This window comes from Rhinolophus ferrumequinum, chromosome X (assembly GCF_004115265.2).
Source record: "Rhinolophus ferrumequinum isolate MPI-CBG mRhiFer1 chromosome X, mRhiFer1_v1.p, whole genome shotgun sequence".
NCBI lineage: Eukaryota > Metazoa > Chordata > Mammalia > Chiroptera > Rhinolophidae > Rhinolophus > Rhinolophus ferrumequinum.
In genome coordinates, this window is record NC_046284.1 from 15,452,055 (window position 1) to 15,469,247 (window position 17,193).

At 40.3% G+C, this 17,193-nt stretch overlaps 1 pseudogene; it reads left to right on the top strand.

Annotated features, from left to right (window-relative positions):
* The first annotated feature begins 4,360 nt into the window (after positions 1 to 4,360).
* LOC117032693 (probable ATP-dependent RNA helicase DDX6) lies at positions 4,361 to 6,038 on the top strand (annotated as a pseudogene).
* Positions 6,039 to 17,193: the final 11,155 nt, after the last annotated feature.

The following is a 17,193-nucleotide window of genomic DNA, read 5'->3' on the forward strand; positions in this document are numbered from 1 at the left end:
GCTTCAAGCTAAATTATTAAGTGAAGAAAAAATGGAAGTAGCTGAAATACACTTACAGTACGATCTCATTACTGTTAAAAAAGAATATCAATATAAACTTGTAGATGCACAAGAAACTTCTAGAAGAATACAAAAGAGAGAGTTAAAAGTGATTATATCTGTGGAGTGGTCCCAAAGAGTAGGCAAAATTCAGAGAGGTGGAGGGTTATTCACAAGAGGGTTGCTAGCAGAAAGTTCCACTGCATTAAAAAGAACGAGAAGAAAATTCACAGCAGTCAGCTTGGATCAGCATGCTGCTGGGTTTCTAAGATCAGAAGCAAAACCAAGCTAAATCTTAGAGCAGGTATGTCAGATTCAGAGCATGAAGCTACTTCTCCCTCCAAAACACGTAAATCAGCATATTCTTCATCACTGAGCCTGGGCAAGGCCTCAGAAGCCTTCTCAAATCAGTGCTCCATGCAGCCACCGATAGACTGGAATTGGCTAAAGGGATGGAAGCTCTTTGCCATCCAGAATTAGAGTCACAAAGGGGTTGAAAAGATTCTATAAGGAAAAGGGTATTTGGCTTACAAGTATTGAGCCTAAAGGGAGAATAGCTGAGGGGTGAATGAACAATGGCTTCAATGAGCATGAGAAACTCTGAAATGGAAAATGGTAGATGCTCAGCATTAAAAGATAAGCACGCAGAGTACCTTCAAGTCTGTTATTCCAATACCACCAAGAGTCACCTCCCCTGTCTTTCCTATCTGAAATTAGTATCTCCACAGGAATAGCATTATAAGGAACATTCCCAGTTAATAACCTGGCATTTAACACATTTTCAATCAACACATTTTCACATCAATCATGATTGGCAGTTTGGTTTTGCTTTGCCCTCACCACCTTATGAGCTAGGTACTATACACACCTAAGGTAGTCCAGGGCAGCACAGGTCCCCAAGAGGGTGGCTGGGGCCAGGATGTGGGCCCAGATGGGTGGAGTTTATGACACTGGAAACAGCAGAAGCAACAGAGGTGGTAGCAAAGGCTGCAGCCCCAAGAGACGGGGGTGGGGTGGGGGTGGGGGTCTACATGGAGACAGTGCTAGGACCCAAGGGAAGAATTCAGTTTTCCTGTCCTTTCCCAAAGCCCATTCCTGCCAGCATCAACACAAATAGTAATTCTCTGGACTGAGAGCTGGGACAGGAACTGCCTGTGCTCAGGTAGTAAACTTTGTCAGTAAGTTATTACAAAATAAAAGTGTACAGATTACAATAAACGTATCAGAGACTTATTAGCATTCTTCAAGGAGTATAGAATTTGTGTATTTAAAAACAGCTGCTGCCTTGCAAAGCAAACAACCACAGGCTTAGAAAAAAATAAATTTAAAGATCATCCGATTCAACAGAAAATAAAACTATTTCCATGTGAAGCTTCAGATGAACCAACTATTAAAGAAGACAATTTTAAAGCTAATGTTTCCTTCTAACTGAAGATACAGCAACAGAATGCATAAACGGGCATTTTGAATTGGAGACAAATACATAATGAACCTACTTTCGGTTTATTGTACAACCTCCGCAAGTTACAGGAACTATCAAAGAAACATTAAAACGTCATTGGTAAATTTTTATTCAAAAGAGTGACATCAGCATGGTGGAATAAGGGTTTTCTACCTTCTTCCCCACAAGAACACCAATTTACACAATCACCCACAGTCAGGAGTACCTTTGTGGAAGCCCAGAAGTCTAGCTAAGAATTTCCTGTACACCGCTGGAGAAAAAACAAACAAACAAACAAACAAACAAACAAAACACCAAGCTTAGACGCAATGGAGAGGGTAAAAGAAACAACTTGAGTTTACACGCATCACACCTCCCCAAGGTGGCACAGCTCAGTGCCAAGAGAAACTTTCTGGACCTATGATTTCTCCTAGGGTTGGGTGTGGGGATGTGAGAGCATGAGTAAGCACTCGGCTTCTCCAGCGAGGCAGGACCTGCCAAGAAGGCCCATTTCTCTCCTGCCTCATCCAGAGTACTGAGTCATGAGCTGCAGGATTGGGGGACAGTGAGCAGCTGGGGCAATTGTAGCCGGGGCTTAGAACCGAATGTATCAAGAGGACACAGATCCTACTAATCAGGTGAGGGACTCCATCGGGAGGCCCACACACAAGCCACTGGGAATTACTTACGTGCAGATCCCACCAAGGGTCCGTGAGAAACTCCTAGCACACCTCACCACACACACCCTCACCCCGTGGCCTACTCCTTCTGTGCACTCCTGATGGCAGCAAGAACGAACTCTTACAGAGAGCTAGTGAACATGTGAGTCCAAATCTGTGGCCCTGGGAGAGACGGCCCCTGGGAAAGCAAAAAAAAAAAAGGCTATCAGTACCCAGCCTGGTAAATTGCAGGATGGAGAGAAGGCATACAAGTTTAAGAATTCTGCCACAAGAGGGAGTAAGAAGAGTGAAGCAGGCATATCTACAGAAGGTCGGAGAAAGCCTCCGAATCCCTAGCAGGGCTGAGGGAAGTGAGTCAGTAAAGATAGAGGAGGTGACTGCTACTTCCAATGAGAAGACAGCAATTCAAGATTTCAAGGAATGTGAAAAATCAAGGAAATATGACACCACCAAAGGAACAGAATAATTTTCCAGTAACTGACCCCAAAGACATGGAAATATGCAATTTGCCCCATAAAGAATTCAAAATAGCTGTGTTTTAGGGAAGCCCCATGAGCTATGAGAAAACAGAAATACAATTCAATGAAATCAGGAAAACAATACAAAACAGGAAAATAAACAAAATGATAAGTTTAACACAGAGATAGAAATTGTAAAAAAAAAAAAAAAAAAAAAAACAGAATCCATGCTGGAAAAAGAAAAACAAAATTAAATTAAAATTAATACTTAATTGGAACTTATTGCTATGAAGTCTTAAATCTTTTTAGAAAAATTTCTTTCATGAGAATCATTAACTCTAGAAAACACTAAAATTTATATTTTGAAATAATTTATTAAAAATTTACCCCAATATTGTTATAGCCTATAAAATACTTTTAACGGCTCCACTGACAGTTGAATCAGTAGAAAGATCCTTGCCAAAATTAAAAATCATCACAATAATTTTGTATGCTGACAGATGGTTACTAGACTTACGGTGATCACATAATAAGGGATGTAAATGTTAAATCACTATGTTGTATACCTGAACTATAATACTGTATATCAACTATAGTTTAATAAAAAAAATTAATGTCAAAGAGTTTGCTGATAGAGAAAGAGAGATTAAAGCCATGTCTGGTTCTGTGGCTTGCCTGTTGGGTGCCTGTGGTCAACTACTAGTGCTGAGGTTTAGTCTCCTCATTTTAAAAGTGAAGATAATAACAGTACCTACTTTTTATAGCATGTTGTTAGGGTTCAGTGAGTTAACATATATACTACATATATACTAGTGTGGTGGAATGCAGCAGAATGGATGCTTTGCATATATACTAGTGTGGTGGAATGCAGCAGAATGGATGCTTTGCAACTTTCGAGACTAGGTCTTAAGAAGCCTTGTAGCTGTTCACTTTTGCCCTCTTGGAACACTTCTACGGCCATGTTAAAAAGTCTGAGGGAGACTGTGAATGAGGAGAGACCACTTGGAGACAGACAGAGAGGCCCAGAAGACACAAAGCAACTCAGCCTCAAACAGGTCAGTGCAGCCATCTTAGACCCGTCAGCCCCAAGCAAGCTGCCAACTCACTGTAACTGCCTGAGTGGACCCAGGTGAGGCGAGCAGAAGAACTTTACAAGACTTCTGGTCAAGACAGTGGAGTAGATAAATGCTATGCTCACCTCCTCCCATGACCACATCAAAATTACAACATTATAGGACAACCACCCTTGAAAACCACCTTAAGACTAGCTGAATGGAAGACCTAAAAGGATAAAAAGAAGCCACATTGATACTGGTAGGAGAGGTGGAAACCTGAATCACGCTGGTCCCACACCCACACTTGGCAGTTAAGAATTGGAAAGGAGGGAGGGACGGGGGCAGCGGGCAAGGGAGGGGGCAGAGGAGCTGAGTTAGCTCAGCCCGGGCAGCGACTTCAGGGGCGCTAGACAGTGGGCAGCAGCAGAAACTGAAGTGAATGAACTGAGATGTATAACTCAACCTTGTTGGAGATCTTTTAAAAAAATAAAAAGTTGATTTGGTGCATGAGAACAAGTTACTGTGGCTTACCATTCAGAGACTTACAGGTGTTTGCCTGCATTGCAATAAAGGACTCAATACTGAGCAAGACTTATATTTATCTCTTCGTTTTGGAGAGCCTAAAACTGTTACTAGTTTCTCTACCGACTTGCAAAAGTTTTGAAGTTTGAAAGAGACATCTTTACAATGAGCACAGCCAGAACACAGAACCCTGTTATAATGGGTCTATCCAGTCAAAATGGCCAGCTGAGAGGCCCTGCGAAGCCCAGTGGAGTCCCAGAAGGGGGTGCACACAGACACAGCAGCTGATGAACCAAGTGAAAAACACCAGCACAATCAGTAATGGCACTCAGCAGCAAGCACAGAGTACGACCACCACTACTGAACCTGGTGCTGACTAGAAAAAGACTTTAAAACTCCCTCCAAAGGATCTGTGAAGCAAAACTTCACATGTGACTGCCACAAAAGGAAATGAGCTTGAAGATTATTGTTTGAAATGGGAGTTACTGATGGGAATTTTTGAAACGGGCTGGGCATTTCTCAGGAGGAGAGCATTCCCATCGCTTTATCGGGTAGGGATATTTTAGCTAGAGCAAAAAATTGGAACAGGTAAGAGTGGCACCTACCTCATTCCCTTACGTGAATGGTGAGACCTGAAAAAGGACAATATACAAGCAATGGTCATTGTTCCCACTAGAGAACTTACTCTACAGGTCAGTCAAATTTGCATCCAGGTCAGCAAACACATGAGGGGCCAAAGTGATGGCAACCACAGGAAGAACCAATTTACGGGATGACATAAGGAGGTTTGATGACACAGTACATGTGGTGATAGCTACCCCTGGGAGTGGCTATGGATCTTATCAAGAAAGGAGTTGCAAAGGCTGATCATGTCCAGATGATAATATTAGATGAGGCAGATAATTGCTGTCACAGGATTTTGTGCAGATAATGGTGGATATTATTCTCACACTACTAAACACAGACTTTATTATACCGGGGGTGCCAAAAAGAATGTATACAAGTGGACACGCTGGTCAACGTTGCTCAAGCAGTAGTTCGCTGTAATCAGAAGTGTCTGGACGCTGATGGTAACCACTTTGAGCAACTCTTGTAATTGCAGAAGTCACACGTGACTTGTATTCATCTTTTGTTATCGGTATATACTGAGTCTTACAATTTTAATACAGTTTTCCTTTCTTAAAATGTGTATACATTTTTTTGGCACCCTCTGTATTCTACTTTCCCTCTTAGTGTACAGAAGTTCATGGATTCCCATTTGCACAAACCCTATGAGATCAACCTGCTGGAGGAACTAACTTTGAAGGGGGTAACCCAGTACTACGTATATGTAACTGAGTGCCAAAAAGTACACTGCCTCAACACACTTTTATCCAGGTTTCAGATAAACCAGTCCATCATTTTCTGTAGCTCCTCTCAGTAAATTTAATTGCTAGCCAAGAAGATTTTTCAACTGGGTTATTCTTGCTTCTATATCCACACTAAAATGAGGTAGGAACATCAAAATCGTGTATTTCATGATTTCCAAAATGGCTTATGCCACAATCTTGTTTGCACTGATTTGTTCACCCGAGGTATTGATATACAAGCTGTGAATGTGGTAATGGTAATAAACTTTGACTTTCCAAAGCTGGCAGACACTTATCTCCATCATATTGGAATATCAAGTCGCTTTGGTCATCTTGGCTTAGTCATCAACTTGGTCACATATGATGAACACTTCAACCTGAAAAGTATTGAGGAAAAGCTGGGAACAGAAATTAAACCTATCCCAAGTAACACTGACAACAGCCTATATGTGGCAGAATACCACAGTGAGCCTGTAGAAAATGAGAAATGTTAACAAGCATGCTTTGACAAACTACAGAAGGTTCTTTTGGATTTGTGACACATTGCTTTTTTGGGGGAGGGGGGAATGTCTTCTCTTTGTGGGTTTTTCATTTTTTTATTTTGAAACTATGAAGACTTAAAAGAGCTCAGACATTTTTTCTTTTTTTAACTGGTAAAGAGAAAAAAGCTGAAAAGAAGGAATTTACCTATTTTGTTCCACTTGTTTGCACTGTGTGCTGACTGAACATTAGTTGCACTAACTGCTATTTTTAAAAAATGTTTTCTAGGGAAGGGGGACAAGGAAGGAGGAGAAAGAACAGAAAGGGAGAAACCTTAAAAAGAGAAGAATCTTAATGAACACACAAGCTTGTCTATGATTTCAAAATTCTCCAACAGCTGAGTCTTGAGTGCATTTCAAATTCTCCCTGATGACTCATCTGTTTTTTAAGCTGAAGAGCTTATTGCTTATTTGCGTGAAGTGCCTTACGCTATTCAGAATATCACCTTTTAGACACAGCCCAAGCAATCAACAATAGTAATTCTTTCCTTTTTCTTTTCAAAATTTTTGTCTTTACACTTTGGTTTCAAGTTGAAGTCTCTCTCTTCCCTTTCTACCTGATACTCAAGACCAGGAATGGAAGAAGAAAAGTATTAGTAATGTTAAATACCATTTTTTTCTTTATGTGTGGGAGTTGATATGCAACTGCAGTTCATCAACACTGTAAATATGTGTATTTAAAAAAAAATGAGAGGGATATCTCGACTGTAGGGGTCCCCCCTGAGGAACAATGGATCCCAGCCCCACACCAGGTTCCCCAGCCCAGAGCACCAGTGCCAGGGAGAGGAGTCCGCACACCTGGCTGTGAAAATCAGCAGGGATTCCATCCCATTGGGACGGAGGGCCACTGTAGACCCAGGCATCCTTTTAAAGGTCTGGCACATTGACTCATTTTCCTTAACCACTCACCCTAAGCTCCACTGAAGGGACAGCAGCTTGAAAATCACCCGGGACATATGGAGAGGAACTGAATTGTCTAGCTTCAGGGTGAGAGCTGGGTGGGCAGCTTTCTCCCAGACAGAAGTGCTAGCAGGTGCCATTGTTCCTTTGTTGAGCCCCCCCCCTACCCAGCCGGCATGCACAGGCAGGCACCATATCTGAGTCTCAATCAACTTAGCTAACACCACTTCCCCACCCTGGAAATTCCCTCACACTCTTCCCCACCCAACCCTCACACTAGCCTAAACCTTTCTCAGAGGCTGTTCCTCACAAGCAGCTGGCCTTGCACACACTGTGGACTTTATTAAATCTCTCAAAGGTCCACAAACCCCAAACAAGCAGTGGCTGGCCACCACATGCCCCGTACCTCTTGCTAAGCAGCCTCCAGCACTAGTGGCACCTGGCCTTGGTTCACAGCATAGCCTCTCACATGGAATTCCAAATGCAGCACAAGCAGGTATCAAAGGCAGATCACTTGGTAGCTCCTACCAGGTAGCCCCAAGCAGGGTACAGGCAGTGGCTGACTTGGCCCTGCACCCCTCCCAAATGCTCCAGAGGCCCCAGAACCAACACACCTGGTGGCCAGCTTCAGACCACAACAAGGCACCACTTGATTAGCTCCACAAATGACACACCTCAAAGGGTGGACTTGGCAGGCACCAGAGCCCCACTAAAGTGAATCCCACTCTGTGAGGTCAGCCCCCACACAAAAGCTCAACTACTGGAGTCACAGCCAGTCAGCCTGAGGGTCAATCTCACAACTGACATGCAGCAGTCAAGGCTCAACTACAAAAGAAAGGCCCACACAAGGGACACACCTGGAGAACCTGGCTCAGGTGACCAGGGAGACTGCACCACTGAGCCCCACAGGACACCTACTGCATAAGTCCATCCTGCTAGGAGACAAAGCAGATCTACGTAATACATAGAAACAAACACATGGTGGCAGCCAAAATCAGGAGGCAAAGAATCATATCCCAAATGAAAGAACAGTACAAAACTCCAGAGAAAGAACTCAACAAAATGGAGACAGGCAATCTACCAGATGCAGAGTTCAAAACACTGGTTATAAGGATGCTCAATGAACTTAGGGGAAGAATACCTGAATTCAGTAAGAACTTACGCAAGGAGATAGAAACCATAAAAAGCAACCAGTCAGAAATGAAGAATACAATAATTGAAATGAAGAATATATTAAATGGAATCAACAGCAGATTATCTGAAGCACAGGACTGAATCAACAATTTGGAAGACAAGGTAACATAAAACACCTAATTGGAACCAAAAAAAAAAAAAAGGAAAAAGAATTTTAAAAAAAGAGGATAGTTTGAGCAAGGGATTGAAAAACCATTTGAAGAAATAGTGACAGAAAACTTCCATAACCTGGCGAAAAAAACAGACATACAAGTCCAGGAAGCACAGAGTCCCAAACAAAATGAACCCAAACAGGCCCACACTAAAACACATCATAATTAAAATGCCAAAGGTTAAAGAGAAAGGTTAATTTTTATTGAGGAATATTGGGGAACAGTGTGTTTTTCCAGGACCCATCAGCTCCAAGTCAAGTCATTGTTTTCAATCTAGTTGTGGAGGGCGCAGTTCACTGGCCCATGTGGGAATCGAACCGGCACCCTTGGTGTTATGAGCACTGCGCTCTAACCAACTGAGTCAACCGGCCGCCCCCAAAGAGAATCTTAAAAGTAGCAAGAGAAAGGCAGTTAGTTACCTACAGGGGAGTTCCCATAAGACTGTTAGCTGATTTCTCAACAGAAACTTTGCAGGCCAGAAGGGATTGGCACAAAATATTCAAAGTGATGAAAATCAAGGACCTATAACAAAGATTAATCTACCGAGCACAGCTATCATTTAGAATGAAAGGACAGATAAAGAGTTTCCCAGACAAGAAAAACCTAAAGGAGTTCAGCACTACCAAACCAGTGTTACAAGAAATGTTAAAAGGACTTGTTTAAGAAGGAGAAGGAAAAATATATATCATAAATATGAACAATCAAATAGCAATAACTACACACTTACCAATAATTACTTAAATGGAAATAGATTAAATGCTACAATCAAAAGACATAGGGTGGCTGATTGGAGAAGAAAACAAGACCCATACATATGTTGCCTACAAGAAATCCAATTCAGATTGAAAGACTCACACAGACTGAAAGTAAAGGGATTAAAAAAAGATATTTCATGAAAATAGAAATGAAAAACAAAACTGGTGTAATAATACTTATGTCAGACAAATAGACTTTAACACAAAGGCTATAACAAGAGACAAAGAAGGGTGATAGCCAAACACGTGTGATAGCCAAGATATGGAAGTAACCTGAGTGTCCAGATAGATGACTAGAAAAAGAAGATGTACATATACAAGATGTGGTAAAAAAAAATTACGGTGAATGTTTAAATTTAAAAAAAAAATTATTACAGTAAAAGACACATTACTATTAATCTCCCTCAAAATACTACCCCTCGCTGCGAACACACTTATCCCGTCGCTCTTGCCACTCCCTGAAGCAGTTCTGGAAGTCCTCTTTTGTGTCTTTAGTTGTGCTGTCGTGGCTGCCTCGATGTCCTGACTTAATTCAAAACATTTACCTTTCATGGTCATTTTGACTTTAGGGAAGAGCCAGAAGTCACACGGTGCCAGATTTGGTGAAAAAGGTGGATGAGGACACACTGTAATGTTTTTATTTAACAGAAATTGAGGTATACCAGAAGCGATGTGTGACACAGAGCGTTGTCATGATGGAAGATGATTTTCGGCACCCTTTAAAACACACCTCCTTAACACACAGTGGGATTTATAGATGATGTAATACAGAATTGTACACCTGAAATCTATGTAATTTTACTAACAATTGTCACCCCAATAAATTAAAAAAAACAAAACACCTCCTCTCAACTGTAGCTCACATCCGACTGACTCCACCAAACAAGTTGAAACTTGTCACATACTGTTACTAAGGTTCAATGTGCTGCTTCCCCTGTTGAAGATCCCTGCCTTTCCATTGGATGGCGCTCAGCAGCAGCATTCACTGTATTTTTTTTTATCACACCACATATACAATAGAATATTACTTGGCCATAAAAAGGATACAATCTTACAATTTGTGAAAACATTGATGGACCTAGAGGGTATTGTACTAAATGAACTAAGTCAGACAGAGAAAGACAAATACCATATGATCTCACTTATATGTGGAATCTAAAAAACAAAATAAATGAACAAACAAAGCAGAAACAAACTCATAGATACAGAAAACATTTTGATGGTTGCCAGATAGGAGGGGGAACAGGGGACTGGGCGAAAAAGGTGAAGGGATTAAGAAGTATAAATTGGCAGTTACAAAATAGTCACGAGGATGTAAAGTACAATATAGGAAATATAGTTAATAATATTGTAATAACAATGTATGAGGCCAGGTGGCTACTCGAGTTATGGGGGGAGGAGAGGAATCATTTCGTAAATTACATAAATGTCTAACCTCTAATCTATAGACCTGAAACTAATATAATATTGAATGTCAACTGTAGTTGAAAAATTTTTTTAATTGTAAAAAAAAACAACAAACTTTACAGTCACCTACATAATCACGAGAAATTGAAGTCATTTTTACAGCCACAAAAAATTAAAAATCATCAAAATTATTTGTGATCTTCTATTTACTCAAAGCGACTGATGACCCTTTCAATTATATTAATTGAAAATAAACTTGCTAAAAGTATAAATTTTGAAGATATAATAAATGAATTTGCAGATAAACAAACCAGAAATATTATGATCCATCAAGATATAAGATTAGTAAAGTATTACCATTATTATTTACTATGTATGTAAAATTATGACATCAAAATATTACTTTGTGTAAGATTATGTTCTTATACATGTCACTATTACTCCTACAATGTTTTATAAGGGATAAACTATTTTTAAAGGGAAGGTTTTATATTTTTGTAATTTTAATGTCACTTTTTCCTGCTATTTGAACAAGGCGCTCTGCATTTTCATTTCGTACTGGGTCTTGCCAAAGAAGTACGTGGAAATAACACTCTAAGAAGATATGTCCCATTCCGAGTTTGATATGTAGCCTACCCTGCTTTAGGATTGTATCATCCCTCCTACCTCTTACCCCAGTCCCCTGCCATATACACACAGCTAATTAAATAGACTTGTCCTTATCTTATATATCATTTGATTAGTGCATCAGTCAGGGACTAATCATCTGATTCATATTGAAATGCTCTAAATTAATAGTAAACATATTCTCCATCCCAGATAATACATGGGTTATAATAGGGGTCTCTACTCATAACTCTCAAGACTCTTATTCATCTGGATCCCCTAGCACAGGGCCTGACACAGTAGTGACACTTGATAAATGTCTGCTGAACTAAGTGTATAATGGGGGACTTTGGGACACCCTAGCAGGCTAGTGGTGCTATTCTTAGTCAAGGGCACCTTCTTGGTGCTATTTTGCCAGCCCCTCTCAAACGACGATATGTAGGTCAAAGTCAAATTATTTTTTATTGTCTATGAGGGCAGGGACTACCTGTTTCATTTTCTAGTATCCCTTGAACTTAGAACAGTACCTGGCACTAAATCAATATTTGATGAACGATAAATTAGTAAATGGAATACATGTAGATCCCTGCCCCACTTTGGCCCCAAAGCATATTTGAAGTCTAGCCTGCGCTTTCCTGTACAGATTGGAACCTGTGACCGAGATAACTTGGGCTCCTAGCCCAAACACACCTTACTACAAGTAAGGGATGGCCTTCCTTTTTAACCAAGCACAAAGATGTCTCTGAATTTAAAAGCAAGAGGCCCCAGAGAGCTCCCAGAATGAAAAGGTTGACGCTACTGTCAGCCCCTAACGTTTTTCTTCTGGTTTTATTTTCCTAACAAGGATCTCTCATTCTGGTTCTTGCCATAACTACGTACTTCCAGACTCCCTCATCAAAACGCCAATCTAAGTTTAGAGAAGAATCCAGTTTGTAGAGCTGAGCAGGGTGGCATTATCAAAGAGTTTTACTACATACCATGAAAATATAAAAATTAAACTGACATCAATACAAATACAAATAGGGAAAAAACACGATTTCCAAAGTATAGATTTTCTTTTTTTTTTTTTTAAATTTATTGGGGTGACAATTGTTAGTAAAATTACATAGATTTCAGGTATACAATTCTGTACTACATCATCTATAAATCCCATTGTGTGTTCACCACCCAGAGTCAGTTCTTCCATCACCATATATTTGATCCCTCTTACCCTCATCTCCCACCCGCCTCCCTAAAAATTTGGTAGGATGTATTTTCATTGTAATTTGTTTCTATGTACCTTTTGATCTCTCCTCTAATTTCTTCTTTGACCTGGTCGTTCTTTAAAAGTATGTTGTTTAATCTCCATGTATTTGTGTTTTTTCCTGCTTTCTTTTGGCAGTTTATATACAATTTCAAAACCTTGTGATCAGAGAATATGCTTTGTATGATTTCGATCTTCTTAAATTTGCTGAGGCTGATTTTATGTCCCAATATATGGTCTATCCTTGAGAATGTTCCATGTACACTAGAAAAAAATGTATAGTCTGATGTTTTAGGATGAAGTGCTCTATATATGTAAATTATATCCATTTCATCTAACGTGTCATTTAGGGCTGCTATTTCGTTATTTATTTTCTGTTTGGATGATCTATCCATAGCTGTCAATGATATATTTAAGTCCCCTAGTATAATTGTGTTTTGGTCCATTTCTGCCTTTAGTTCTCTTAGTAGTTGCTTGGTATATTTCGGTGCTCCCTGATTGGGGGCATATATATTGATGACTGTTATGTCTTCTTGTTGTATAGGCCCCTTTACCATTACGAAGTGTCCATCTTTGTCTCTTGTTACATTTTTCACCCTGAAGTCTGTTTCATCTGATATCATTATGGCTACACCTGATTTTCTCTGGGTACCATTTGCTTGGAGTGTCAATTTCCACCTTTTCACTTTGAGTCTATGCTTGTCCTTGTAGCTGAGATGTGTCTCTTGGAGACAGCAGATGGTTGGGTTTAGTTTTTTGATCCAATCTGCTACTCTGTGCCTTTTTATTGGTGAGTTCAGTCCATTTATATTTAGGGTGATTATTGATATGTGAGGATTTCCTGTCATTCTATCTTTAGTTTTCTGGTAAGGCTGTGTCTCCATTGTTTCTTTGCCTTTTTGTTGTTGTCTATTATTTCTGTGTGGTGGTATTTTATGATGTTTCCCTCTGTTTCTTCTTTTATTACAGTATATATTTCAGTTCTGGAGTTTTCTTGAGTGGTTACCCTTAAGTTTATGTAAGAGAAAGCTTGATATTTGGACTATTCCATTTTCTTCAGCACGCTTACTTTCTCCATTCCCATATTCCGGTTCAGGCCTTTACTCTCCCCCTTTTTATGTTTTGGTTGCCACAAACTGTCCCTGCTGATGGTGGTCGAATAGCCTCCTTTAGTATTTCTTGTAGTGTAGGTCGTGTATTAGAAAATTCCCTCAGCTTCTGTATGTCTGGAAAGGTCTTTATTCCTCCTTCATATCTAAAGGATATCTTTGCTGGATATATTATTCTTGGCTCATAATTTCTCTCTTTCAATAGTTTGAATATTTGGTTCCACTCCCTCCTGGTTTGTAGAGTTTCTGCTGAAAAATCTGATGATAATCTAATGGGCTTTCCTTTGTGTTACCGTCTTCTTTTCCCTGGCTGCCTTGAGGATTCTTTCTTTGTCCTTGACTTTAGACAGCTTCAATACAATGTGCCTTGGAGAAGGCCTGTTGGGATTGAGGTAATTAGGTGTTCTATTTGCTTCTTGGATTCGAGGATCCAGTTCTGTCCACAAGTTTGGGAAGTTTTCATCAACAATTTGTTTGAATATATTCTCTGTTCCCTTCTCTCTTTCTTCTCCTTCTGGTATGCCCATTATTCTTATATTGCTCTTTCTGATGGAGTCAGAAAGTTCTTGTAGAGTTCTTTCATTTCTTTTAAGTCTCAAGTCTCTTTCTTCTTCAATCCGTGTCATTTCCAGGTTTCTATCTTCAATGTCACTGATTATTTCCTCTGTCTGGTCAACTCTACTTCCTAAGCTGGCTATTTCATTCTTAATTTCTTCTATTGAGTTCTTAATCTCCAGAAATTCTATTTGGTTCTTTTTTAAAATTTCAATCTCTTTCGTAAAATGCTCATGTTGTTCTTTGATTGTGTTTCTGAGTTCATTAAACTGCCTGTCTGTGTTTTCTTGCATTTCGTTCAGTTTTTTCAGAACTGCAATCTTGAATTCTCTGTCATTTAAGTCACATATTTCCATATCTTTAAGTTCCTTTTCTGAAGACTTTTCACTTTCTTTCTGAGCTGTCTTGTTGCCTTGGTTATTCATAGCAATTACTGATTTATTATTTCTCTTCCTAGACATCTACAGGAGTGGCTTCTGCAACAGGTTGATAGGAAGAAGTCTTTCTTTTGTTTTCCAGTACTTGTTGGTAAAATGTTTTATTTTCTCTCCGACTGCAGCCTTTTTTCTCTCTGACACGGTAGTGCTATGTTTTCTCTGCATTATTCCATCTTCTCACACAATGGGGGGGATTCCCTGGGAGACGGGCTTCTCCTCTGTTAATAGTTCGCCTGAGTCACAGGGCGCAGTGTCCATGTGGGTATGTGGAGAGCTTTTGAAGTTCCAAAGCTCTTCCTGCACCAGATTCAGAGCCCATATGTTTCAGCAGTTCTGTTTACTCCTGCAGGGATCTGCCCAGATAGGTGGGACCAGGGGTGGGGTGAGTTGTGAGAGGTGGCCCAGAGCACCACCACCACAGCCAGTCCTGCTTCCACAGCTCCCTCCCCTTTGCCGGAATTAGTTGGGCTGCGAATCTGTGTCTGCGGTCCACAGTTCTCAGAACAGCAAATATTCTGTTCTTTTGATCTGACACTTCTGCTGTTCCGCTTCTAACACCGGGCAGATGGGGCGGGGGGAGCTCTGGGAGGGTAGGCAGTGGGCGGCTAGTCTCAGAGCCTAAGGCTTCCATTCTCGGCTCAGCAGTGAGGGCTTAAACCACCGTTTTCAGCCTTCTTCCCTCAGTCTTTTCTCCGAGGTCTCTTCCGTGAGCGTTGGGTTCAGCCGTGTTATATGCTGTCCCCTCAGCCCTTTGGGCCATAAACGGAGCCCTAGTAGTCCGAGTTCTTCCCTCTCCCGCAGCTGCAGTAGTTCCAGGATGCAGCGAGCTCGGAGCACTGAGCTAGGTCTGCGTCCTGCGCCCGCCCGTCCGGCTCTGTCTCCGCACTTCTCCCTTCCCTCCTCCCCTGCTCACGCGATTCGCCCACCTTTAGGTGAATTCAGTAGTGGGCCTCTTCGTCTTGCCTGTCTGCTGTGCAGGGAGTCCTTTGTGGAGTTATAGTTGTTTGATCAGTTGTAAATTCCAGGGGAGATTTACAGAGGCTCACCTCACGCCGCCATTTTGATTGACCAAAGTTTAGTTAGATTTTCAATGCTAAGAATGTCAGTAAATGAATCAGTTTGACTAGATCTCTCTGAAATCACCTGATAAAAATTTATCCTCTTCCTAAGGGGGCATCTTTGGGAGGCATCTTTCCCTCCCAACACCTGCCTATCTCTCAGTTTTTATGCACCATTTTGTCCTTCAACCCAAGACTCTCATCTCCAACCCAACCACCAAAGACGTGCCAAACCCTTGGGTGCTCCCCAGTCCTTTCTAGAGCTAGAGATGAGCCAGATTACTGACTTGGGTACAAAACACTACTACTTTACAAACCTGTACTGGATTGGATGCTTGCCCTAGTTTTAAACTCCATTCTATCACTCAGAAATATTTTACTAAAGTCCATTAGCTGTTTGCAAAGTTCTGTAACAGTACTTTAAACATATAGCAGTTGAAGGACAAATATTAGATTAGAACATATAGAGAAGTGGGTTGGGGTGTCAGAAATAAAATGATTTGGAACATGGTACTCAAGGAGTACTAAGGTATGATGAAATGAATCCCTGTTATGAGTCACTTCTAATCCCTACAGAGATAGATTTGTGTGTGAATACTCCATCGCTCACACTTTGTTGCGTCTCTCATAGAACCCTGCACCTAGCATGTTCTCTTCAACAATGGGGTACTCAATAAAGGTCTGATAAGTGATTGTTTGCTGGTCCTTCAACAGAGAATAAAATCATTTTCTTATGAGCTTTGTATTTAAGATCCAAATCAGACAAGCTAGATTATTTTTCTTCAAAAATGATTATTATTTAATAAATATAGAATGGCATGCCATCAAGGGAACACTTTTGGATCTAGGAGTACTTAGTCAAAAGAAATATATTGGAAGAAAACCCTAAGAAGGTATCCTTCCCAAGTCTGATAAATTACTATCTTAACAAAAGCTTATGAAATGAAATTGTTGTATGAATGAGACATTAATGTCAAGTTCCAGCCAGTAGCCAAGAACACTCTCAATACAATTTTAACATTTGAAATACATTAGAACAATTTTATAAATTAATATTGTAGCTTTGAAAAGCTCAACTCCATAATCATTTTCCTCTGGAAACACTCCATTCCATCTTATTTTTATAAGCACCTTATATGGAAATAGGATATGGTGTTCCTGTTAAGCAAACTACTTTAGGAGGCAATAAATGGATTTATTAAATAATTAGCATGCAGATAGAGGAAAGCTATGTGCCTTGCAGAAGATCTAAAATTGTTATTGGGAGCAAAGCGATATTCATATTTTTTAAACTATATCAGAAATTGCAGATGCCAAGCACATTCACGATAACGGTACAATTCAGTCATGGATTAGATATGGACATGGTGCTAGCATATTAGTGTGAGAATAATTTTGGTAATATAAATGTGAGCAAAACTGTGAGGATTTAGAAAGGCCAGATAAGGCATAAAATATACCTTGGCTGCAGCAGGGTAACAGAGTCATTCTAGGAAGAGGATATCGAATTGTAGATTATTCACGTCCTAAGAGAATACATAGTGACACACAGAAGATTCTTACTAATAAAAATGGAGATGATGATACACCCATTTACTAAATGCCCAGAGGGTACCAAGTAGGCTAGTGGACATATAAAAAGGCCAAGTGCTTCTCTCTCTGCACTACGAAAGAAATATCTGAATGTCCCTAAA